This window comes from Ictidomys tridecemlineatus, chromosome 3, assembly GCF_052094955.1.
Source record: "Ictidomys tridecemlineatus isolate mIctTri1 chromosome 3, mIctTri1.hap1, whole genome shotgun sequence".
Lineage (NCBI taxonomy): Eukaryota > Metazoa > Chordata > Mammalia > Rodentia > Sciuridae > Ictidomys > Ictidomys tridecemlineatus.
Window position 1 is genome coordinate 159,807,806 of NC_135479.1, and position 27,110 is coordinate 159,834,915.

Below are 27,110 nucleotides of genomic sequence, written 5' to 3' on the forward strand. Positions count from 1 at the left end.
ATCTGTAAGCTCTTATCTCTGAGAAGAAATGTTACTGACACTACTGGAGCAGACATGGGTGATTGTGGGCAAGGCAGGTCAGGGGGGTCAGCAAGTGTAAAGTCACAATGTTGTTAAAAGTAATAGTTGAGGAATGGGGCTGCCCTGTGTCTCATCCAGTGGTAAATTGAATATTATGAATTGAGGGTAAAACCTTTCCCAACCCAGGTAATTGGCCTAATTGAATCCTGGGGAAGTGGCTTTTTGAGTGACTTAAGAATTCCAGTGTAACTTCTACACCCCGGTTTGGGATAGCCCTGAGATAGAGGTGGAGGCCAGCATCCTCACTGCACATTGTGGGGTTTAATGAAGGGGTGAAGGACAGAGTACTGAAGAGGTACCTTTGGAAAATCTGGATTTCAGCTGCAAATGGAATCATCAAGTTTGGCAGTTGTGACAGTGGGCAGCTTCTCAGACCAGAACAACAAGTTTTGATAGGGTTTGTAGTACCTTCCAGCTTAATGTGACACAACCAAATTCTGTCTCCTGAAATGAGAGGTGTGAGCTATGGGTCTTAGAAACCAGTAAATATTGTAGAGGATTCCTAGACATATCAGGATAAGATAGTGGCAGGCTCTCTGCAGAACAGGTACTGGACTTGTTTATTCAATTATAAACTTCTCCATGCAGATACTTAATGAAAATCTAGGTAGCTTAAATATTTGTGAAAATATTGAAAGAAATTAATATTTTGAGTATTGTGCTTTAAAATACTTTTCAGATCTCATTATTCACATGCTAATCTGTGAAATAGGACCCTCAGTTTTCAGTTTACCTGTACCTGGATCCACTCCCACACATACATGTTCAGGTATCATATGCACCCTCATGTACTCCCTTCTGCCCTTTCTGCCTCCTCTCTAGGTAATACCTATCCCTTTCTCATCGACTATAGCATGTTGACCTCTGCTCCTCACACTTCCATGAAGTCAGATTGAACCCTTTGTCTTCCCTGAACTTGCATAGTTCATCATGCATCCAAAGATTTCTCGGTTTTTACCCCTGCAAATATTGACCATACTTTAAGGTTGAATGAGACTTTGGATAAATATTTAAAAATCTGAAACCAAAGTTTTCCAAAGGTACGTCTTCAGCACTCTGTCCTTCACCCCTTCATTAAACCCACAATATGCAGTGAGCTGGCCTCCATCTCTATCTCTGGGCTACCCTGAAATAGGATGTGGAAGTTATACTGGAATTCTTATTTATCCAAACTTTTACTTCTTTGCTGATCTTCTGTAATTTATATGTTATGATAGAGTAAAACCTTCCTGAGTAGGATCCACACCTTTGTTGTCTTCTGTTATCTATTTTACTGTGCTCTGTTGATGCTTGAATATAAACAAGGTTTCTGTTATATCAGATTGAATAAAAAATAGGATCTATTGGATAAATAAAAACACACTTATAGATGGATTCTGGAATCTGCTTGCTGATAGGGGCTGTGGCTATAAACTTTATAAGCTTAGTTTTTAATATGTTGTCAACAAGCACAATTTCATTAAGGCATAAGTAAGTATTTATTCTTATGAGGAAGGGTGTGTTCACCTAAATTTTTCCCCAAATAAGTGACAAAACATCTTCTTTTCTATGATATCCTGGAAAAATACCAGTTTTGGTGTTTTGCTGCATGAAGTATTTCCTAGTTTATATTAATGATATATTGATATAATCTCTCCTGAATAAAAAATCTTATTAAAATGAGTGTATTGTTTATTCTATGAAATATAATTAATTTTTAGATAGTTATATTTTAGTTGAAAATTTATTGAGTTAATAGAAATGCTTTGCATAGACTTCCAAAGATTTTATCACATGCTTTGAAGTTTCATTTTTCTTTGGCATTGTATGGTCTTTAGGAAATCCTTTAAGTTAAATATATTAAAGTAGAAACTGAAAGAAAATAATCAGAGGTAAAGCAATAAATTTGCAGACAGAGATTTATTTTTGAGATTTCTTTAAATAAATGCCCACTGCTATATGTTTTTTTGTTTTATTTATTCTATTTTGTTATACTTGACAGTAAAATGCATTTCAATACATAGTACACATATATAGCACAATTTTTTATTTCTCTGGTTGTACACAAGGTACAGTCACATCCTTCATGTCTTCATACATGTACTTAGGGTAATGATGACCATCACATTCCACGATCTTTTTTACCCCCTTCCATTCCCTTTCTCCTATCCAAAGTTCCTCCATTCCTTCCATGTTTCCCATCACCCTCAATATGTATCAGCATCCATATATCAGAGAAAATACTCAGCCTTTGGTTTTGGGGATTGGCTTACTTCACTTAGCATGATATTCTCCAACTCATCTCATTTACTTGCAAATGCCATGATTTTATTCTCTTTTAATGCTAAGTAATATTTCATTGTATATATAGGCCACATATTTTTTATCCATTCATCTATTGAAGGGCATCTAGGTTGGTTCCACAGTTTGGCTATTGTGAATTGTGCTGCTATAAACATTGATGTGGCTTTGTTACTGTAGTATGCTATTTTTAAGTCCTTTGGGCATAAACCAAGGAATATGTAGCTGGATCAAATGGTAGTTCCATCTCAAGTTTTCCAAGGAATCTCCAAATTGCTTTTCAGATTGGTTGCACCAATTTGAAGACCCACAAGCAATGTGTTGTAATTGTATATATAATTAAAACTACCAATGTCTCCAAGAATAAAATACTGTTGGAAAAATGTTAACTTTCAATTTATGGACTCTTAGGTAGACTTTAAACTATATATACAATAACATTTTTCTTTGGAAAAGTAAACAAATCAGTGGGCATAAGCCAATATGTCAAAGTGTTCATATTTCCTCCATGTACTGACTGAGTTTTTATCATGTATTAAATTTTCATTATTCTCCATATTATATTTACTCTTCACAGGATCACACTAAGTCTATTCTAGGCAACACAGAAATCAACACTGTTAAGGACTGATTCTGTGGCTGAGTAGTTTCAGATCATTTTGAAATTGAAAATAGTGAAACAATTGAAAACATATCAATTGTATGTTAGAAAGAGTTAAGTGTGGAAATTCAATGAATGCAATTCATGTTAAGAGTGTGTTTCTTTGGAGGTGATACAATAATTTCTTTTGTTGATACAAATATATATATATATATATATATATATATAAATAAAACAATGATTGTTTTCCTCTATGGTCCTGAATAGAGTATTTATCCTTTAACATGTTAATCACCTCCAGTAAAATTTACTGCTTTACCCTGGTGAAATGTAGATGCCTCTTTGATAGAGCTTGAGATCCAATTGTGGTACTTTCCCTAAGAGCAACTCCAAAGGAAAGGGCATCCTCTCCTGAAGCAGAACTAAAAGACCCAACACATTTGAAACTAAAATTTTCTAGGATCTTATTTATTTATTTGTGTATTTATGTATTCATGTATTTATTTATTTATTCTTTTTAGTTATACATGACAGTAGAATCCATTTTGACATAATTATAAAAGCATGGAATATGTCTTATTCCAATTCAAACCCTAGTACCTCTTCTTCTTTTCCCCTCTCCCACCCGCTGCTCCCTATCCACTACTTTACTGGTCTTTTTGCCATTTATCTATAGTTATTCTTTTTAAATCAATTTCTTATATATGTACAAAATGGTGAGATTCATATATGTATATAGGAAAGTTAAGTCAGATTCACTGTCTTTTCTTTTCCTATTCTCCTCCCTTCCCATCACTCCCCTTTGTCTAATCAACTAAACTTCTATTCTCCCTCAACCTCTCTTATTGTAGGTTAGCCTCCACATATCAGAGAAAACGTTCAACCTTTAGTTTTCTTAGATTGGCTGAGTTCACTTAGCATGATAGTCTTCAGATCCATCCATTTACCAGCAAATGTCATAAAGTTATTTTTCTTGAAGGCTGAGTAATAATCCAGTGTGTGTGTGTGTGTGTGTGTGTGTGTGTGTGTGTGTGTGTGTGTATGTGTGTGTGTGTATCACATTTTCTTTATGCATTCATCTGTTGAACGACAGCTAGGTTGGTTCCATGACTTGGCTATTGTGAATTGAACTGCTATAAACATTGATGTGGCTGCATCACTGTACTATGCTGATTTTAAGTTCTTTGGGTGTAAACATAAAAGTGGGATACCTGGGTCAAATGGTGGTTCCATTCCTAGGTTTTTAAATTTTTTTAAAAAAAATTTTAAATTGTTACATATGACAATAGAATGCATTACAATTCATATTACACATATAGAGCACAATTTTTCATATCTCTGGTTGTACACAAAGTAGAGTCACATCTTTCGTGTCTTCATACATGTACTTAGGTAATGATGACCATCTCATTCCACCATCTTTCCTACCTCTTTGCCCCATCCCTGCTCCTCCTCCCCTTATCCTCTTTGCCCTATCCAGAGTTCATTTAATCCTCCCTTCCCCTTCTTTAGCTCCATCCATTTACCTGCAAATGTCATGATTTTATTCTATTTTAAGGTTGAGTAATATTCCATTGTGTATATATACCATATTTTCTTTATCCATTCATTTATTGAAGGGCATCTAGGTTGGTTCCACAGTTCAGCTATTGTGAATTGTGCTGCTGTAAATATTGATGTGGCTGTGTCCCTGTAGTATGCTGTTTTTAAGTCCTTTGAGTATAGACAGAGGAGTAGGATAGCTGGGTCAAGTGGTGGTTCCATTCTCATTTTCCAAAGATTCTTCATACTGATGTCCATATTGGCTGCACCAATTTGCAGTCTCACCAGCACTGTATAAGTGTGCCTTTTCCCCCACATTCTTGGCAACACTTTTTGTTGTTTGTATTCTTAATAGCTGCCGTTCTGACTGGAGTAAGATGAAACCTTAGAGTAGTTTTGATTTGCATTTATTGAACATTTTTTCATATATTTGCCAACAATATGATTCTATACCTAGAAGAACCCAATTCCACCAGAAAAATTCCACCAGAAAACTTCTAGAACTAGTAAAATAATTCAACAAAGTAGCAGGATACAAAATTAACACCCATATACAGACATTTCTGTATATCAGTGACAAATCCTCTGAAAGGTTAAGTGAGAAAATTACTTCATTTGCAATAGCATAAAAAAATACTTTGGGAATCAACTTAACAAAAGAGGTGAAAGATCTATACAATGAAAACTACAGAACCCTAAAGAAAGAAATCAAGGAAGACCTTAGAAGATGGAAAGATTTACTTTGCTCTTGTATAGGCAGAATTAATATTATCAAAATGACCATAGTACCAAAAGTACTATACAGATTTAATGCATTTCCAACCAAAATCCCAATGATATTTCTCATAGAAATTGAAAAAGCAGTCATGCAATTTATCTGGAAAAATAATAAGAGACCCAGAATAGCTAAAGCAATCCTTAGCAAGAAGAGTGAAGTAAGTGGCATCATTATACCAGACCTTAATGTATATACTACAGAGCAATAGTAACAAAACAGCATGGTAGTGGCACCCAAATAGACTTGTAGACCAATGGTTCAGAATAGAGGACAGAGAATAACCCACATAATTACTGTTATCTTATATTTGACAAAGGTGCCGAAAACATACATTGGAGAAAAGATAGGCTCTTCAACAAATGGTGCTGGGAAAATTGAAAATCCATATGCAACAAAATGAAATTAAACCCCTATCTCTCACCTTGCACAAAACTCAAAGTGGATCAAGGACATAGGAACTAAATCAGAGACACTATGTCTATTAGAAGAAAAACTAGGCCCAAATCTCCATCATGTCAGATTAGGCCCCAGTTTTCTTCATAAGACTCCCATAGCACAAGAATTAAAACCAAGAATCAATAAATGGGATGGACTCAAACTAAAAAGTCTCTTCTCAGCAAAGGAAACAATCTGTGAGGTGAATAAAGAGCCTACATCTTGGGAGCAAATTTTTACCACACACATCATATAGAGCACTAATCTCCAGGAATATATAAAGAATTCAAAAATCTTAACACCAGAAAACAAACCCAATCCATAAGTGGGCCAAGGAACTGAACAGACATTCCTAGGTTTTTGAGGAATCTCCATGCTGCTTTCCAGGTTGGTTGCACCAATTTGCAGTCTCACCAGCAATGTATGAGTGTACCCTTTCCCCCACATCCTCGCCAACATTTATTATTACTTGAATTCTTAATAATTGCTATATTTACTGGAGTGAGTTTTAATTGCATTTCTCTGATTGCTAAAGATAGTGAATATTTTTTTCATATATTTGTTGACCATTCTTATATGTTCTTTTGAGAAGTTTCTGTTTAGTTCCTTTGCCCATTTATTAATTGAGATATTTGGTGGGTTTTTTTTTTTTTTAGTTCTTTGTGTATCCTGGATATGTCCTCTCTGAGGAGCATGTGGCAAAGATTTTCTCCCATTCTGTAGGCTTTCTCCTTATGCTCCTATTTGTTTCCTTTACTGTGAAGAAACTTTTTAATTTGATGCCATCACATTTATTGTTTTTTGATTTTACTTATTGTGCTTTAGGAGTCTTGAGGAAGTTGGTTAATATCTGCTTTTGCCATTCCTCTGTATTTATCTTTTAAATTAATAAGTGAAAATTGCAGCAAAAAGCAACACCATTTTTTAAACCTTTAAATACAGTGTTCTCTTATCAGTACACTGTATTTAAAGGTTTAAAAAATGGTGTTGCTTTTTGCTGCAATTTTCACTTATTAATTTAGGAATTCTGGTAAGTGCCAGCAACAAAGAACTTGCATTAGGACATTTATTTGTCCTGAGGATCATCACATTCACCATGGTATCAGGGCATCCAAATACTGGATAACTAGTTTTAATACAGAGAAGAACCAGAGTTTGATTCTTCACTTAAGGATGATACCAAAACATTGGTTAGTGACTTCATTTTGCATGTGAACAAGATAAAACAGAGTAAACACTGTAATTTCTCTAAAGTCACATATGTACTGCATGACAGAGTCAAGATTTCAGCTTCACTCTGTCTGGCTTCAATACTCTTGGTTATTTCACTAGTGGGATCATTAATTATTTTTCCTCCTTTAAAAATATTTCCCCTGTATTTTACTAAATTATATATGCAGTTGATTCTTTTAAAATTAAGCAGCAAATGTTAATAAAATAGAGAAAAAATTTTTATTAATTTTTTATTTATATAAGACAGTGGAATGCATTACAATTCATATTACAAATATTACACACACAAATTTTTCATATCTCTGGTTGTATACAAAGTATGTTCACACTGATTCATTTCTTTATACTTTGGAGAAAACATATTTTTGTGTGATCTGAAGAACTGACAAAAGGGATTATTTTTCCTATTAATGAGAAATGTATTTCCATTCTTCATTTCTGTCTTGGATTGTTTGCTGTGATTCCTCCTCCCATCTTAAGAAATGACCTGAAGCCAGACTAAAGCAATGTGTTCTATAAGCCTGAAATTATATACCCTGACTTCTTGTTCAATTAATGAAACTGTGATCAATCTGTGCAAAAATTAGCATGTACTATAAATGAAAATAACTTGAGTTTTAAATCCTTTTTTAAATTTTAATTGATTTTTTAAAAGTAATGACATTGGAATGCATTATAATTCTTATTACACATAAACAGCACAATTTTTCATATTTCTAGTCATACCAAAGTATGTTCATACCAATTCATGTCTTCATACATGTACTTTGGATAATAATGTCCATTACATTCCACTAGCCTTACTAACCCTTAGCCCCCTCCGTTCCCCTCCCACTCCTCTGCCCTATCAAGAGTTTGTGTATTATTCCCATGCTCCCCCTCCTTACCCCACTATGAATCAGCCTCCTTATATCAGAGAAAACACTCAGCATTTGTTTTTTTGGGATTGGCTAACTTCACTTGGCATTAGTTTCTCCAGTGCCATCCATTTACCTGCAAATGCCATGATTTTATTCTCTTTTATTGCTGAGTAATATTCTATTATGTAAATATGCCACATTTTTAAATCCATTTGTTTACTGAAGGGCATATAGGTTGGTTCCACAGTTTAGCTATTGTGAATTGTTCTGCTATAAACATTGATGTGGCTGTGTCCCTGCAATATTTTTTAAGTCCTTTGGGTATAGACTGAGGAGAGGGATAGCTGGGTCAAATAGTTCAACATACATAAATCAATAAATGTAATTCATCACATCAATAGACTCAAGTATAAGAATCATATGATCATCTCAATAGACACAGAAAAATCATTTGACAAAATATAGCACCCCTTCATGTTCATATCCATAGAAAACTAGGGATAACAGGAACTTATCTCAACATCATAAAGCCTAACTACTCTAAGCCCAGGCCAACATCATTCTAAATGGAGAAAAATTGAAGTCATTCACTCTAAAAACTGGAACAAGACAAGGATGTCCTCTTTCACTACTTCTACTTAACACAGTTCTTAAAACACTGGCTAGAGCAATCAGACAGATGAAAGAAACTAAAGGGACACATATAGGAAAAGAAGAATTTAAATTAGCACTATTTGCTTATGATATGATTCTATACCTAGAAGACCCAAAAAACTCCACCAGAAAACTTCTAGAACTAGTAAGTGAATTTAGCAACGTAGCAGGATACAAAATCAACACCCATAAATCAAAGGCATTTCTGTATTTCAGTGACAAATCCTCTGAAAGGGAAAATGAGAAAAACTATCCCATTTACAATAGCCTCAAAAAAAAAAAAAACACATGGGAATCAACTTAATGAAAGAGGTGAAAGATCTATACAATGAAAACTACAGAACCCTAAAGAAAGAAATCAAAGAAGACCTTTGAAGATGGAAAGATCTACCTTGCTCTTGGATAGGCAGAATTAATATTATCAAAATGATCATGCTAATATAAACACTATACAGACTTAATGCAATTCTGATCAAAATCCCAATGACATTCCTCATAGAAATAGAAAAAGCAACCATGAAATTCATCTGGAAAATTAAAAGACCCAGAATAGCTAAAGCAATCCTTAGCAAGAAGAGTGAAGCAGATGGCATCACTATACCAGAACTTAAACTATACTACCAAGGAATAGTAACAAAAACATCATGGTATTGGCACCAAAACAGCCTGGTAGACCAATGGCACAGAATAGAGGACACAGAGACTAACCTACAAAATTATAAGTATCTTATATTAGACAAAGGTGCCAAGAACATGCATTGGAGAAAAGATAGCATCTTCAACAAATGGTGCTGGGAAGATTGGAAATCCATATGCAACAAAATGAAATTAAACCCCTATCTCTCACCATGCACAAAACTCAACCCAAAGTGGATCAAGGATCTAGCAATTAAACCAGAGACTATGCATCTGGTTCTAATAGAGTTCTAAATCTTAATAAAAGCATAAAACAGTAAGAACAGTTCAGAAAATGTTTAAAACTATTCACTATTTAATTTATTTGCTTTAAAAATAACTAATTGATTTATTTTTTATGTTGCTGGACCCAGAGACTTACACATGTTAAGGAGCACTCTGCCACTTAGCTACATACCTAGCTCACTGCTTAATTTCATCAAGTCCCACACAGGATTCTGTTTGGATCTGGAAACTTGATATGAAAAGCTGCATGAAATAATCCTCATTTTTCTTTGGGCTAAGTGTGCCAGCCTCCTGGGGAAAGAGACAAAAGTTTTGGAATATTTTTATATTCACAAAGTTGCTGTTTTTAGATGTCTGAGGAAAAGAGCTACAAGGCGGAGGATAGAATATGTTACTCCTGTTCTGACTTGTCTGCTTACTAAGACTAGCTGATACTGTACACTTTAATGACCTTTGTAGAGTCAAAACCAACATTGGCATTAAGAAAGAGGATTTGGAATAGAGAACTTTATTTGTGCTGGGAATCAGCCCCACCACAAACTGCACATTTTATGCTACTTTGTTCTGCCTGAGCACATATTTGTATCTATGTAAACAGAACAATCTCTTCAGGACTTCATTCTAGGCCAGGGAGGGAGAATTAGAATGACATGGCTTGATAATTTACAGAATCAGTAACTATTGAGATTCTTCAACATCCATTAAAACATCTCCACTTGAGCCATGTGTGTAAGTGAAAGAGTTCAAAGGTATTTCAAAAACAAGCATGTGAAGAAAAGTCATTTGATTCTGGTGTGGTTTGAATGTATGTGTCCCTTTGAGGTTTGTATGTTGTAATTTAAATTCCAATTTAAATGATGTGGGGCCTTAAGAGGTAATTAGGCCTAGTGGGATTAATGTTCTTATAGAAGAGGCTTTTGTGAGCGCTGCCTGACTCTTCCATCTCTTCTCAATTTGAGGAAATAATGATTGTCCTTTTTTGTCTTTCTGCAATATGAGGATACAGAGCCAAGGTATCACCTTGGAAGCAGAGAGCAGCCTTTACTGGACATTGACTCTGCCAGCACTTTGATCTTGGATTCCCAATCTCCAGAACTGTGAAAAGTAAATTTCTACTCTTTTATATGTTACCCAGGCCTGGACATTTTGTTTTAGCAGCATGAGCAGAATAGGACAGATTCTGAGAGTCATATCAAAAGTACTTTATAAAATATTCTAAATAGTGAATGATTAAAGATTAGTAATGAAGGACTTGGCAGTGAAGAAAAGCCATGAGTTGTGGAAATGGAGGGATATTTAGAGACACAACTGGCTTAGTGAACTCTCTCTAGGGAAGGTCTTAAATGACTGAAAAATCAAGTGCACCTCTGATCTGAACCCTATTTTTGTGTAGGTCCTACAGTAAAGAATGCTCAGCTTCAAGAGCTTCTTAAGAACGTGGTTCCTGGGGCCCAGCATGGTGGCACATGACTGCAATCCCAGTGGCTCAGGAGACTAAGACAGGAGGATTGCAAATTTAAAGCCAGCCTTAGCAATTTAGCAAGGTACTAAGCAACTTAGTGAGACCCTGACTCAAAACATAAAGTAAAACAGGCTGGGGATGTGGCTTAGTGGTTGAGCAACCCTGGGTTCCCTGTCCCTGGTTGTAAAAAAACAAAAACAAAAACAAAAACAAACAAAACTCAAAAACTCAAAAACCAAACACACACACACACACACACACACACACACACACACACACACACATACAACCAAGAAGAATATGCTTCTTACAGCTTGGGGGTCAGTAGCTATAATGAATTGTGGTGTAAGTTAGTAACTTTCAAAATTAAAGAATTATTTTAAAACTATTATTCTGTAGAAATAATGTTTTCTAGAAAAATACAAAAACATCCAAGATTTGAGAATCACCATTGCCCTACAGCAATAACTGGATCATAATTAGCCTACAAGTTTTATTAATGATTTTGGGATGATAAACATCAACATTTTCCTACACAGTATAAATTTCTTTGTTTTACATCAAATGGAGGCAATGCTGGATATTTGAGGTGATTGATTTGTAATGTTAGGAGAAGACTCAAGAATATTGATTATTTCCATGGCCTTAGTATCTTAGGAAATAAGAGAAATAGCTACAGTGAAAACTGCTAGTTGATTACTTCTCTGAATTATTTAATGTCCATAAATAGAATATTTTAGAGATTTTAACCAAGGAGAGAAATTTTTTTCTGCATAACTGCAACCTGAAAATTCTACCAAAGTACAAGTGGAATAAAAATCTTTCCACTGAAACAACTTGTAGTGGATAAGGGATGTAATACAGCAAAAAAGAAAAAAAATAGGCACACAGTGGAGATTACTCAGAGCTGGGAGAAATTTTCTGAGATAATAAACAGTTGAAGCCAGGATTTTCCAGAGTGTTCTGGAAGAAAACACCTGCTATGGAAATGTAGCTGCTATAGACAATATTGAAATTATGAATTTTAGTATTTGTGATAAAGAGACCAAAGTTATTTGTAAATGCATTGAAAACAAGTGATTAAAAAAAGTAGTGATAATCTTAAATAGATATTTGTGGATGATATAATCAGTGTCAAATACAGACAGAGTCTGCACATGGAAAACAAGTAAGTGACTAACCAAATTTGGTGCCAAACTAGGATAGTGCAGAGTTATTTTCTTGGCTTCCTTGATTCTCCTCCTCCTTAGGAGCTGACTGCTAATCCCAGGACCAGACTGTAAGATTCTGTAAGTGAGGGATAGATTAAGTGTGTGAGGATGAGTTTATCTTTAGTTTCTGTATCAATAACGAATTTTTACTATTCAAAATCTCCTCTTGATTTCTAATAAGGGTGGCCCCTCCATGGGGACCTTTATTTTGTTGAAGTAGATGGCCTGGAAAAACACAACTTGCTGACCTTAAGGATGGGTTGAATTGTTTCACTTAAAGAAAACGGATAGAGAGGTGAAAAGTTTATTCTGGGAGAGGAGGTTACACATACAGAGAGAGTACTAGCAACTGAATGGGACAAGAAGGTTGTGATAAATAAAAGAAGTTTTAAAAAGAGCATTTCTGATGTTTTGATGGGCAGGATATATTGAAATTTGCTTTTTTGTTTTGTTTTGTTTCCACATGGCTCCTTCATTAAAGTGACGTTATGTTTGGAAGTGTTAAAGAAATGTAAAAATTGTCAGAATCAAAATGGAGTCACTTGTGTTAACCCTGACAAGAAAAAATAAATGAAACCAGGATGTTATGGAGGAAGGGAATGCCTGATAGGTAACTACAGAGTCACAAAACACTTCATGAACTACCTTGCACAAAGGCCACCACAACTTAATAAAAGAAGTAATTCTACAGTGGCATCTGCCAAGCCACTGTGTAGGCAGCCTGCAATCCACACCACTCTTGTTATTAATCACTGTGGCCAAGGATTATTGTTTCAAAATATGATGTAATTTTTCTCAATTTTGTCTGTAAAAACTCCCTCTGGTCTTAACCTTTTTGAATGTGTGCAAATGCTATCACTTCCATATTCCCATTGCCATGCTCTGCTATTCCCAAATAAATATCATCATTATTTGGAAAATCTCTGATTTTTTAAAAACTTTAGGTTTGTAGAAATGAGTGCATGTGTGGGTGTGTGTGCGTAGTCTATGTGTGTGTGTGTGCTGACAAATGACCTATCAAGTTTAACTTTAAACATTTTTAAGAGGAGAAGGGAATCCCAAGATGGCTAGTCTCATTTAGATCATAAGAGAATGAATTGAATTTTAAACTATATCCAGTTATTTTTCTAAAATCTATAGTGTGTATTTAATTATTCTCTTCTTTAACTTTATAATATATTTATTTAATCCCCCATTACACACAATTAACTGAATTGAGGGAATTTCTGCTAACAGTTGTAGTCAGCCATCTGTGGCTTGAGGGTCTAGTGGGTAATATACATTTTTATAGAATGATTCCAGAGAAATTTTTATTTCTGTTGACATGAGCTCAACATAATGTATGCCTACAAGTTACTATAATTTTCAGATTAATAAGATAGTTTATAAGCTTCTTATCTGTTTTAGTCAATATGTAATTCTTTATTCAACTAATGAGGGATTGTTAGCATATAAATAACATTCTGAGAGCATGCCTTGCCTATGTTAGTAAGTCAAATACTTATTCAGTTGGTGATAAAAGCAAGATCTAAACTCAAGAGCACTTTATGTCTTTCCTCAGTTGAAGGTCTAACACAAAATAAATTCAGTTTCAATATTATTGATTAGATTTTTAAAAGCATTTTGCACTTTTCCTAAAAAATGCCTTGAGGCATTAACCATAAAATTAACTTGAGCATCTGCATCTACTTACAGCAATAATGATATATATTCAAACTGAAATCAGGAGCATGGAAATCAAGTCTTATGCCCAGTAACCCTTAGAATATTGAAGGATACATTAGAGATAAATGGTTATTTTAATTAGGAAGAGTGAAAATCTTTCTTGTGTCCCTTAAAAACAAAACCAAACAAACAAATCATGTTCTTCACTTCTTTCAGTAATACGGCCAAGAAAACAAACTACTGTTTGTCAATGATTATTTAGAAGTTATCATTTGAGAGAGCTCAGCTTAGCATATGAATTTCCAAGGTGCCTTTTCTGTCTGATCTCTGTCACAGCCCCTCCACGCTCAGTGTGTGGAGGATGGCTCTGCAGGTCTGTACCACAGGCACCAGCCATCTTCCATGGCATAGATGTATGAGTCACAGGTGGCTCCTCAGTGCACCTGCTGCTTGGGAGCTGTGTGCATCCATTGTTTCATAAAATGAATTTTCAGTAGTTTGCTAGGGGATCCTCCATATTTATGCTGTCTTCATTTTAAAAATAATTCAATATATAAGAGGGAAGATTAGAGATACATAGTACATCTTGGCTGGGGAATAAAAGGAGCTTTGAAATAGTGCTGTACCTCATTTTATCTTTCACTGTGATCCCTTTTATGCTGATGGAGTAAGAACTTGACAGTTAAAGATAATTAACTCTCTTCTGGCTAAATCAGCCTCTTTTAGATAAATATTTAATCTGTCCAAAATTCTAACTCATGTCAAGCCTCTTTCTTTTCTTACAAGTGGTACCACCACCTGCCACCTCCCTCTCTGCCTTGTCAGGATGGCAGGTAGGTGCAGGAGGAACATAAGTTCTGTCCCAGTGCAGGTGAGAATTAGAAGCCTGGAAGCCAGAGGAAGATCCCATCCACCCAGCCCTCCATACCAGTGTGTGTGCTGTGTCCTGTTTGCTTGAGATCAGGGAACTCTGCCTTGGCTGCTTTGTTTGTGGCTATCCCATCCACCGTTCTTTCAGAGTAGCAGTGAGCTCTTAGTTGTTGGGCTTCTCTTGATTTCTCCTTCTCCTTCTCTGTTTTTCTCATGTTTAGATCCTGAAACTTTAGCTGTGCTTCTCATTCAGCTCTAGCTTGACTACAAGTCCTTCTGGTCTCCATCTCAGGATCACTTCTCTCTGACAGGCATTTGAAGTCCTCAGCAAGAAAACACAACCATTCCTTTTGGGACAGAGGATCCTTTAGTATTGCCTAATGTCACAGAGGCCCTAGAGAATGTGGGTACTGTCTTGGGCCTTTTCACTGTTTATACATGCCTTCCACCATAGAGGCCCTTGATTGGCAATGCTGATTTGAACAGTTACCTTTCAGAGTTCCAAATAGCACTTTGTGCCCCTTTAATGTAATCTCTTGTCACTCCTGACCCTCAGCTGTAAGTCTTTGAAAACTCTCCTTCTCAGTGCTATTTTCCTCTCATTTTTTCACTGTAGAAAAAAATATATTTTATATATGTGAAATATAAAGGAGCTGGGGAAGAAATATAAAGGAGTTGTAATCCTTAGTCAAATACGTATCTCATTCCCAGACCTCCAGAGCTTGTTATGAGCTGTGACATTAGATTATTTGATGCCTGAGTTCAGATGTAGGGCCAGTGGCTGTGTTAGCAGGTTAATTGGTAAGGAGAAGAGCAGCCCCAGAGAGCATGCAAGGAGGATCTGTTGAAAAAATCTTTGTCAATAACTTCATAATAACAGCAACAAGACTGTAAGACAGTATGGGTTTGTTTTCACTCATCTCAGTTTAAGAAATGAAACTAGTTCAACAGCTTTTGTTTGCTTCTATGCTTAACCCTTCATTTAAATAAGAACCAATTACTTTATATATTCTATATTCTTAAACAGAAACTATATTAACTTTTAAGAGCTACAGTAAGAAAAACAATTACCATACATTGGATGGCTTAAATAACAGAAATTGGTTTCCTCACAGCTCTGAGACTAGAGGTCCAAGGTCAAGGTGTGGCAGATTTCTTCTGATCCTTCTTTCTTTAGCTTGTCAATGGCCCTAGGCTTACTGTTTCCTCACATGGCCTCTCTTCAGTGTGCACTCATTCCTGATGCCACCCCTCTTCTTAGAAGGATATGTCATTTTGGATTAGGATCCCACCTAAGAACCTCATTTTAACTTAATCACTTCTTTAAAGACTTCATCTCCAAATTTGGTTTTATTCTGAGGTACTGGGAGATGGAACTCTATTGTATGGATTTTAGTATGCCACAATTTAGTCCATAATGGCAATTTAAATTCTAAATTTTAAACTCTAATCACTAAGGAAACAACTGCTTTAAAGAATCTTTAAAGAACTTTAAAGAATCATTGTCTTCCTCACTTTATATTCAATCTCCCATTTTCTCAAAGTTTAAACCTAGTTAATATTTTAATATCTATTTCTCCAAATAAATAAACGATACTCATACCCAAATGTAATATTTATATTTTTAAATTTTGATTTTGTTTTCTGAAAGTGGAGTGGTACTCTATGTATGGTTGTTGTGTTTTTTTGTTTGTTTTCATTTGATGTGCTTTGGAGATCTTTCCATCTTTCTCACCCTTGGCATTGTTGACATTTGGGGCTGAATAAATCTTTGTTGGGAGAGGGATTCTCCTGTGTATTATAGGATCTTAACAGCATACCTAGCCTCTGATCATTAGACACCTGTGACACTTCCATTCTGCCTGCTTTATCAGTAACAAATGATCCCAGATATTCATTGGCAAATATGCCCTGATGGGCAAATTTGGTCCCAGTTGAAAAACCACAGATACTGTAGAGCTACAGCACAGTAGAGTACCTAGGACAGATGATGTTTAATTATATATTTCAAAATAACTCACAAGATTTTGAATGCTCCCAATACAAAGAAGTGACAAATGTTTGAAGGGATAGACATACCAGTTACCTGATCAGATCATTATACATTACATGAATGTATTGAAATATCACAAATTACCACATAAACATATATAATTATTATGTTTTGATTAAAATACTGTGTTCCAAAGTGGCTATACCGTTTTGCATCCCCATCAGCAACGTATGAAAGTTCTGTTGTTCCACGTTTCTGCCAACATTTGGGGGTGTCTGTGTTCTTGCTATAGTAATTCCAATATATATGTGGTTTTATCTCATTGTTTTAATTTGCATTTCTTTGATGACATATGGTATACAGACTTTTTCCATATACTTATTTGCCAGCTGCATATCTTTTTTGGTGAGGTGAATGTTAAGGAGTTTGGTCCATCTTTTAATTGTGTGATTTATTTTCTTACTGTTTGAATATTGAGAGTTATTTATATAGTGTGGATAGTAGCTCTTTATCAAATATGTATTTTGCAAATATTTTCTTCCACTCTGAGTATTGTCTTCTCATTCTCTTGCTATTGTCTTTTGTAAAGCACAAGTTTTTGTTTTAATGAAATTCAGCTTATCAATTATTTCTTTCATGTATGGTGACATGAGTGTTAAAAGACAATTGCTAGGGGCTGGGGATGTGGCTCAAGAGGTAGCGCGCTCGCCTGGCATGCCTGCGGCCCGGGTTCGATCCTCAGCACCACATACAAACAAAGATGTTGTGTCCGCCAAATAGTAAAAAATAAATATTTAAAAAAAAAAAAAAGACAATTGCTGTTCCCACAGTCAGTTAGGTTTTCTCCTGTGTTATCCGGTAGGATTTCTTAATTTTGCATTTTATATTTAGTTCTGTGGTCCATTTTGTGTTAATTTTCATAAAGGATGAACTCTGCATCTAATTTTTTTTTTGGCCTGTGAATGTTCACTAGTTTTAGCACCATTTGCTGTAAATATTATGTAATACCTTTGCTTCTTTGTTGAAGATTAGTTGATTGATCAATATTTATGAGGATCTATTGCTAAGTTCTCTAATCTCTTTGATTGATCTATTTGTCCATTCTTTCATTAATACCTGTCTTAATTACTGTAACTTCATGGTAAATCTTAAAGTCAATTATTCTCAGCCTTCCAATTTTTTTTTTTCTCTTAAATATAGCATTGGCTCTTCTAGGTCTTTTGCCTCTGTGTATAAACTCTAGAACCATTTTGTAGAAATTCACAAAATCACTGATGGGGTTTTTAATTGAGATTTCTTTGAATCCATAGATCAAGTTGAGAAGAACTGACATTTTGATAATAAGTTAATGAGTCTTCCAATCATGATCATTAAATACTGCCCACTTGTTTAGTTCTTTAATTTTGTTCATCAAAGATCTGTTTTTTTTCTTATATACATCTTCTCCATACTTTATTAGACTTATACCTAAGTATGTATTTTCTTTTTTGAATGAAAATGTAAATTATATGGTCTTTTAGTTTCCATTCCACTTGTTCATTGCTAGTATACAGGAAAGTTACTATTGACTATTTTTCATCAATCTTGCTTATGCTCCAACTGCTTTTCTTCTCTAGGAGTTTTTTTTTAGTGGACTATTTTTGTACACGAACTAAACCCAGGAAGAGCTAGAGGAGCTTCCAGGAGAACCCAGGAAGGGCAGAGATTTCAAAGGTGCTCCTGAAAAGAGCCCAAAGCTTTAGCAGAGATGAAACAAATCAATGGATTCTTTATATTTCATTATCAGTTCTGCACTCATACTGGATGACTACAAACCTGTTCATATTCAGTGGAAAGTTAATTAAACTTTATATTCAGGAAGGAAAACAATGAAAGAAGTTGAAAGCGCCCAAAAGAATATAACACTAGCAAGATCATACATGAAAAAGAGCACAATAAAAACCTAAAGTGGGAAGTGACATCTATTTCTTCCTCCCTCACCTCATCTCCTCCCAGTGCTTCCTCCTCTTTCTTACCTCTTTCCACTGCCCCTCTCTGCTCCTTGCAACTCCATGAACACCCTAAGAAGCTGCTGCTGTTGAACTTGCCACTTTGATCAGAGCTCTCTCATCCCCAGATGTCTCTGCCAACTAGCTCACTGTCTTCAGTATAGACACCTAGGGAGTAAGACATTCCCTGGGCACCATCCTGTCTAATAATATGCCTCTCCAACCATCTGGCCTGGATTTCTTTCTTTGAAGCACTTAATATCTTCTGCTGTGCTTTGTATTTTTACTTGTGCACATTGATTATTTGTTGTCTGTTTCTCTTACTGAAAGAAAATTCCAAGAGAGTTTTTTTTTTTTTTTTTTTTTTTTGCTTTCTTTCTTTGGCTCATGTTTTATCTTCAGTGCCTGGAACAGTGACTGGTGCTCAATATGTATTTGTGTTGAATGACTAGATTGGGGTTACTGAGTTAAAATGTGGGGAAGATAAGACACAAGAAGATAAGACATCATCTGATTACTGATTCTTCTTTATAGGGATCTAAAAGTATTTTGTCTAAGATACATAATGATATTCCAGGATAAGATCAATATACTTTTAGTATATATTTGGTTTGTAACATGTAGGGGATGTCTAAGTTGTGATCACTGATAGGGCATATTATATGTGTTGAAATAAATGTTTTTGTCAGTAACTTAAGAGTTTTGTGAGATTAGGAAGCAGGAACCAAGGGAGACAGCGTTACTATGATATATTTCCACTTTACCCGTGGTTAGTTTGTACCTCTCTATGAGGCCATCCAGGCAAATCTTTCTGTTTCAGACTCCTTTCAGTAATGTGTACTTTTAGGCAGAGATTTCTCCTTTACTGAAAAATAGAATCAATAAAATATTAGTGAGATGTTCATTGAAAACAAATAAGTCAACCAAGAGTTCATGCATATATTTGGTTAAAGATATATTTTTTCTTTCAGAGTAGCTGTTTCTCAATAATTATGACTTTTTTCTCTTTACTTTATGATATAGTTACATGGAAAATATAATAAAAAGTTAATTTTTTTTTAGTTCTGGGGATTGAACACAGGGCCTCCCAGGGCCTCCCACCTCTTAAATATGCCTTCAGTTACTGAGCTACACCTTCAACCCTCACTCCCTTTTTGGAACTAAACACAATTTTAATGAGTGCTGAAAGTGTGCAGGGGGCCAGATAAAACCTTTGAATCCTACATTTCTTTTTTTTTTAAAGAGAGAGAGAGAATTTTAATATTTTATTTTTTAGTTATTGGCGGACACAACATCTTTGTTTGTATGTGGTGCTGAGGATCGAACCCGGGCCACACGCATGCCAGGCGAGCGCACTACCGCTGAGCCACATCTCCAGCCCGATCCTACATTTCAATCTTGAATATTTTGATAAGATGTCTGCATCATTTTACAATATAAAATAAAATATATGAAGTGACTAGAGATTACTGCATTGCAATAAAAACCATTTTCAAATCCTATTTCATAGTCTTCTGAGATCAACCTGATCCTCTCAATGCATTTGGAGTTTTCCTGTTTTAGAACAAAGAAATACTTTGGACTTTCCCCCAAACACTTGCTGGCTTTGTATTCTAATAAAGTATATATATTCCCATTTGTTCAATGAGATTGCACTGCTAAAATTTATAGTTTAAATTGAGATAGACCTTTTAAATTTGTAAATTTTACAAATGTCAGTTTTGTAATAAGACACAATGGAATTTTTCAATTTGATTATATGTAAGGAACCCCAAATGTTTATTTATAATAAAAACATTTTAAAATTGATCAAACTGTATCACACAATTCTAGTAAATTAGAGACTAATTTTGTCCTCAAAGACAAAATAAAATATGTACCTGAAATACATGGGAAAATAGGGAGAGAAATAATAGACAAAATTAAATTATTAATTCCAATTCTTTGGTCTTGTGCTAGTTCTGTATTTCTGAGAATTATGATGAAATTCAAAGGTAAACATATACTGAGAGACAATGAACTTTCCTTTGAATGAAGCATGCAATTGCTATGTTTTCTAAGCTGAACGTTTAAGCTAGATGAAAGAGCTCATGTATATTGCTTTTATGTACACTGGCAACATGACTGCTAAGACTGTCCTATCATGTAGTACCTAGTGGTATTAATAATGTTAAGGGTAGAGAAAGAATTCACTTTGATTATTAAACAAATAGGTTCCAATTTCAACTTGTTATTTTTTTAAAAAATCCTTTGCCTGTTTCTGGATTTTGCCTTAATATCAATTTTAACAGAATCATCTACTACAGGGCTTCTTTTTTCAGGGATAGCACCCAGGAATAGGTTAACTAATGCTTTTTTGGAAAGGTTATTTCTAGAAAGATTGTTAATGCTTTGGCACTTTTGTCCAACTTAAAACTCATAGATTTAATAGCTTAATTGGCCTAATAAAATAGTACTCAATAAGTATTGAGAGCTTACTGATTCAGTAGGAATCCTTAACAATAAGTATATTGCTGTTATCTAAAAGCAGACAGCATTGCTGTGGATTCAAAGACATTTCTCATTCTCAGATGTTTTTGAAATGAAATAGAACTGGTTTCCAGTGAACATAGATATAAACCAGGGCTAATGATGATATTTGTAGAAAAAAAGTGCCCATAAAACTGTGAGAAAAATAAAATTTCCTTTGGTTAAAAACAGAAATCTCTTTAAGAAAATCTTTCTAGTCAAGCCAAACTTACCTGACTTATGTGGTGGTCATTTTCAAGGCCCATGTTCTTTTTAAAAAATTTTGTTTTAACTTTTTTTTTTTGTTTTTCCCCCTTATACAAGTGGCAACTAGGGTATTTGGAGGCTAAGTATTTATTTTTGAAAAGAGATAAAGGAAAGAACAGCTTAGGAGCTGGAGTGATTTTTCTCTTTCTTTTTCTATCTAAATATTTATGCAGTTGATCTTCTTGCTGCCACGCACATGGTATTGGATATCTGCGTACTAGCAAGGAAAATATCAGGATTGAACATTTCTTTCTGCATGTCATACTTTTATAGGATGGTCACTCTGGAAATAATCATTGACAATTATTGCTTTTCGTTACACAGTGTGACAGAGACCCTTGGACTATTATCTTTCCATGGCGTTTTCATTACAAAGCCCATTAAAATAAGTTTTATTGTCTCAAGTATCCCATGTGTTATCCAGAATCACTGTTCAAAGCTGATATTATAAACTACTTCATACCTTTTTGTTTTGATCTGTCAAATGAAACTAATGTACTACTGTCCAAAGCCCGAGGATGTGGTAAAATAATACCTATTGAGTCCCTAAAAGAAACTAACCATTGTGTGATACTGCCTTTAATTGGGGCTCCAGGCCATTCTTTGCCATTAACCAGTACATTTTTTTTGTAGGCTCTCTTTATTTCGACATTTCTTCTGAATATATTAATGTTTTTGGAAATTCCTTGTTAGGTCCCCTGCAGTGGTATGCTGCAAAGTGATCTTGGCTAACACATAGAAAAGGATGGCTTACATTATGCATTTTGCATTTCAGTCTATAATTTTAGAATCCAAATACTACTTCATTTAAGAGGGGAGTGAAAAGAGGGTGGAGCTAAACACTAAAAGAAATCAGGAATCTGTGTCCCATTACTAAAACCTTGCCACTATAATATTTCATCTGAACAAGAAATGCCTTTATTATAGTTCACTGCCTGTAGAATAAGCAGAGTTAACAACCAAGGTGTCAAATATAAATTTATTATAAAATTGTCTGTGTGAATTTCTGTACTGGATAATCACCCCCCACACTAGTTATTGCTTTAGAGCACTATTAGTTTCTCATTAAACTGAAGGACTGAAAATGCACATTGAAGAAATCAAACTGACACAGAAAACCAATACATTTTTTAAGAGCTTTTCTCTGGTTGTATGCATGCTTGTAAAATGTGAGTAGTTTTAGAAAAGAAGTAACATCTTCTGAAGGTGTGTTTGAGTTCATACTATTTAATATCTGTGGATAAAAAGTATTAAAAGACCATGAGCATAAGGAAAATGATTTAAGTTTTGTTTAATTCTAATTTATTGTGGAGATCATAACAATTCCAGTGTTTTCCATGTGGAAATGGTTACCAGCTCCTATATAGTTTTATAAGTTGTTCATTGTGCATGCAAAGACTACCAGGATCAGTTTCTTTAGGCAGGGCAGAAATAGAAGAGATTCACCTAGAAAAGAACTTTCAGAGTCCCAAATGTCTCCCAAACCTTCTTCAGGAGACCAGGGCTCTTCAGGCTGTGCAAAAGAGCAGCCAAAGAAGTCAGCTTGTTTTCACCCCTGTTAGTCCCTGCTTAGTAGTAGACGATGAGTCTGGCTCTTCTTGGCCAGAGCCTAAGTGTGATTTTTCAGGTTTGACCATGAGAAATTACAAGAGTTTTACCTGGCAGACTTTATGGGGAAAGCACTTATCTTTCACCAGATTTGGTGAATAAACCAGAGCATTGCAGCCTATAAAGGGAGGGACAGGACCTCTGGATGGTCATGCTTTTATGCTTATCTGCATTCTTAGCCCAGACGCTCTCTTATGGTTTGGATATAAGGTGTCCCTTCAAAGCTCCTGTTAATGCAGAAATGTTCAGGGGTGAAATGGTTTAATTGTGAGAGCTGTAACCTAAATAGTCTATTCTAGTTGGAATGAAGTAACAGAGTGGTAATTGTAGGCAAGTGGAGCATGGCTGAAGGAGGTTGGTCACTGGGTGTATTCCCTGAAACGGTTGCTCTGTCTCCCTCTCCCCCAGACTTCCTGACCCCAGCCTGAGCTAACCAGTTTTCCTCTATTGGATCCTGCCCTCATGATGTTCTGCCTCACCATGGACCCAGAACAATGGAGTCAGCTGTCTATATAGACTTAGACCTCTGATGCTATGAGCCCCAAATAAGGTAATATTCAGACCTGAGCTATCTTCCTTCATCCATCTGCCATAGCCACCTTACTTTCTATTTTTATAAGAATTTCAACTAATTTAGCTTCATTTAAACAATACCCAACACTTATTGGATGAAAAATTTGTGCTACATACTATGTTGAGGATATTGTGTTAAAAACTTTACATCTTTTACAAAATATTGGAACAAAATATAGATGAGTAATGCATAAAAGCAGATCAGTATAGTATTACATTGCAGAAGATTAGTTCTTTACAATAGCAGGTTGCTGTCTAGTAGTAGCTGAGAGAAATAGAGACAAATAGGTGGAAGACTCTTGGTATCTAGCAAAATTTAGGGAGTGTCAGGATCCTGACCAAGTACAATGGAGGTCAGAGAATGGTACAAACACTAAGTTACTGAAATGTTTGAAAGAAAAGTAGAGTCATATAAATGGAAAGTGATAAGCATCAAGAAAGGGAGGAAAGGTCTGGTGCATTAGTGAAAGTTCAGCCATGCTAAATTCATAAACAGACTCTGACCCTAAAGCTTCCATCCCAATCCTGTATATATAACCAAAGATTGGTAGGTGAGCTGGTGAGACTTCTTATTTATCTGTTGTACTGATGATAGTTGGCTTATGATCTGGAACATCAAGAGGGCTCCTAACAATTCAGACTAGTAAGTGAGAAGGAAGTTTGAGCATCCTTCATTATTACTGGATAATCTGTTGAATAGGAAAGATATAGACCTTAAATATAAGGACTTCTGTTTCCAGTTTTGAGGTAGAAAATTGCAAAAGAGTATTACTCCCAATATAAGCTGAGACAATCCAATAAACTTTAATAGCAAAAAGCTAGGGAACCACCGTGAACTAGGTCTAAGAAAGGAAAAGCCCTTCCTAGCAGAGAAGAACCTATGGCTACTGTCATCCCTGGAGGAATAATAGATAGTGTACTGGCTCACCATGAACTGGATGAGAAGAAACCAGTGGATTTTAATAAACATTTAACAATGTGTGAGGGTTGATTTGTTGGATGATATTCCCAGGAGACCCATTCAGAGAGCAATCTCATATCTGCCCTCCAATCATTGCTCTCCTAGAACAGAGAGTCAGCATGAAGGCTTGGACCTGGTGTGAGAACTGAGAGAAGGCCCCCTGGTATGCATGCAAATTTACTGACTGCAGGGCAATGGCCCAGTGACTGTTAGGGCAGGACAGAAGACTAGAGAGAGATGTTCATGGCTTAGGACAAGAGTACAAAGGGAGCTACATACATATCTTAAAAGCTGGTGGTGGGCTTAAAAATCATGGAACTGGAGCATTGCTGGTGTTTGAATCACACTTCTTATCTTGCTGGGGAAATATTTGAGGAATCAGTAACAAGAATTTAAATAAAACTGTAACAAATCCAGACACAGCTCAACTATAGATTGGATTGACTCATCCTGGATCTGGCACAACATCATTTCTCTTGCCTTCTATTGGTCAAAGTCAGTTAATAAGGTAGTGCAGATTCCAGGGTAAAATCATCTACATAATTTGATGTGAAGCATATATGCACTGAGATGGGAGGAGTGTTGGTGACCATATTCAGAGATTAGTTAGGATATATTTATAAATAACCAAATAATAAATTACAGGCTTTAAAAACAGACCAAAAGAAATTATAAAATACTTCGAGTTGAATGATCAAGAAAGTACAAACTATCAAAATTTATGGAAAGTAGTTAAGAAAGTTAAACAGAAAAAAAAAGAAAGTTAAACAGAGACATAGAGGGAGATTTATAAGAAGAGATCACTGTAAGGTGGGGAAGGAAAGAAGAGAGAAGAGCCCTTTTAGATTCTATACATCAACATAAGTTAGAAATCACTCTACTCCTCCCTCTACCCCATGTGCTTTTATACCTGAAGTCTTCTATTTTTCCCATCCTGCAAGGGGTGCTGAGAATCTTAGCAAATCTTTTTAACAATATTTTATTGGAATCCTTAAAACTAGGTGCTTATATAAGGCAAAGAAAATATAAGGTAAATCTTTTTACTTGACATGTAAGTCTCTCAAAATTTCTAGCCAGTCTTTTGCTCAACCAGTTGACAGGTTGCTCACATAGGTTAATACAGGAAAGATGTGAGTTCCTAGAATCTGCACAACTCCAGATAGAGGACATCTTTTGTGTCAGCAAAATCCATAGCAACCAGGAAAAAAAGGCCTGCTCTTCCCTTGTCACAGCCTGATGATGAAGTAGCAGGAACTATTACCAAGCAGATCAGCCACACACACTGGGCCAGGTTAATGCAAGATCTCTGTGAAGGGGCATTATGTCTGATGGGTCTTCAGAGTTCTCATGCTTTGTTCAAAGATAAGACACTAGTAAATGTCTTAAAACTCCAAATTGGGGAAATCAGACATGGAAATAATGATTATTAAGCACTTCTGATTGCCATCTTCCAGGAGCCGAGGTACTAGGGATCCTGACCTAGGGAAGGATGCTGTCAGAGAGCTGTGAAGATGGCGTTAGTGAGACACTTGTTGTTCCTGGGGGTCATCAGCAAACCTTTGATGAATGAAAGCTCATGGAATAGGATGTCTCTTGGCTATTGTTCTGGTGGTCTGAACAATAGCCAAGAAACCAGATTCTCACAAGTAATTTCTTGTTTGATATACAATGGATAGAGAATGTTCTCAGTGTGATAATGACAGTGGGGTGATACAAGTTGGGGACTAAGCAAGTTCATCTGAGTTTTCTTTAAATCTGTGGCTCACAAATGAAAGCAATTCTGTCATTCTGAGGGATGTTTGGCAGTGTGTGGAAATATTTGACTGTCACAGCTAGGGATAGTTGAGCATTTCTAACCTCTAGTGGGTTGAAACCAGGAATGCTGCTAAACTTCCTATACATCATAGGACTGCCCCCAAGGTATTATTTGAATCCAACTGCAACAGTGTTAAGATGGAGGAGTGCTATTTTAAAAGTATACTTTTGTCATTTGTTCTTCGGGGAACAAGGATTTTTATTCAGAGAAACAACTCAAAAGCAGTGACAATATCAACAGTGGTAAAATCTTATGCAGTTTTCCACAGGGTTTATAGTTCAGACCCTTGAACCTCAGAACAAATGGGAGAGTTTGGTGTCCTATTGATTCACCCAGAAAAAATAATTTTCTCATAGCATTAGCTATCCTTGGCCTTTTCCCTTTTTAACCTTTCAGATTATATTACTTAAGGGAAAAAACAAAACAAAACAAAACAACAATGATCTATGCACTCTAATGAAACTTGAGTAACAGAGATCAATGGAAAATAAACATTTGATGTTTGGAATATATATAAAAATAAAAGAGTAGATAGTAAGTTCATTTCCCTTTGCAGAGCTTTATTACCTTCTACTTTTTTTCTGATTCTGAGCAGAATCTATTCACATGTAACCTCAATTAGTTAAAAGATGCAGCATAAATACCTTTTAGGGGAAGCCTGATAACTGAGTTCTGGTGGGCTAATTGCATTTCATCTGCTCATTTCTGAATGTCACCACAGATTAAAGCATGTGAAAAATTAAATAATGTGAGATTGCATTGATTCTGGGGTAGAAAGGTTCTTGACCCATATTAAATCCTGT

The 27,110-nt window shown here is 35.5% G+C and overlaps 1 long non-coding RNA gene and 1 other non-coding gene across 5 annotated transcripts in view; one reads left to right on the forward strand and one right to left on the reverse strand.

Annotated features, from left to right (window-relative positions):
* The window catches only part of LOC120883970 (uncharacterized), a 263,470-nt gene that overhangs the window by 67,027 nt on the left and 169,333 nt on the right, over positions 1 to 27,110 (forward strand). For 2 of the 4 annotated variants that reach the window (XR_013435732.1, XR_013435734.1), the window contains exon 3: positions 23,366 to 23,494. The exons of the other annotated variants lie outside the window; for them this stretch is intronic. This is a non-coding gene — a long non-coding RNA (uncharacterized LOC120883970). Of the gene's footprint in view, positions 1 to 23,365; positions 23,495 to 27,110 lie in introns of those variants that run through there. 4 annotated transcript variants of the gene reach the window in all.
* LOC120884635 (small nucleolar RNA SNORD48) lies at positions 25,985 to 26,047 on the reverse strand. Its single transcript, XR_005727057.1, has one exon. It is a non-coding gene; the product is annotated as a small nucleolar RNA SNORD48 (small nucleolar RNA).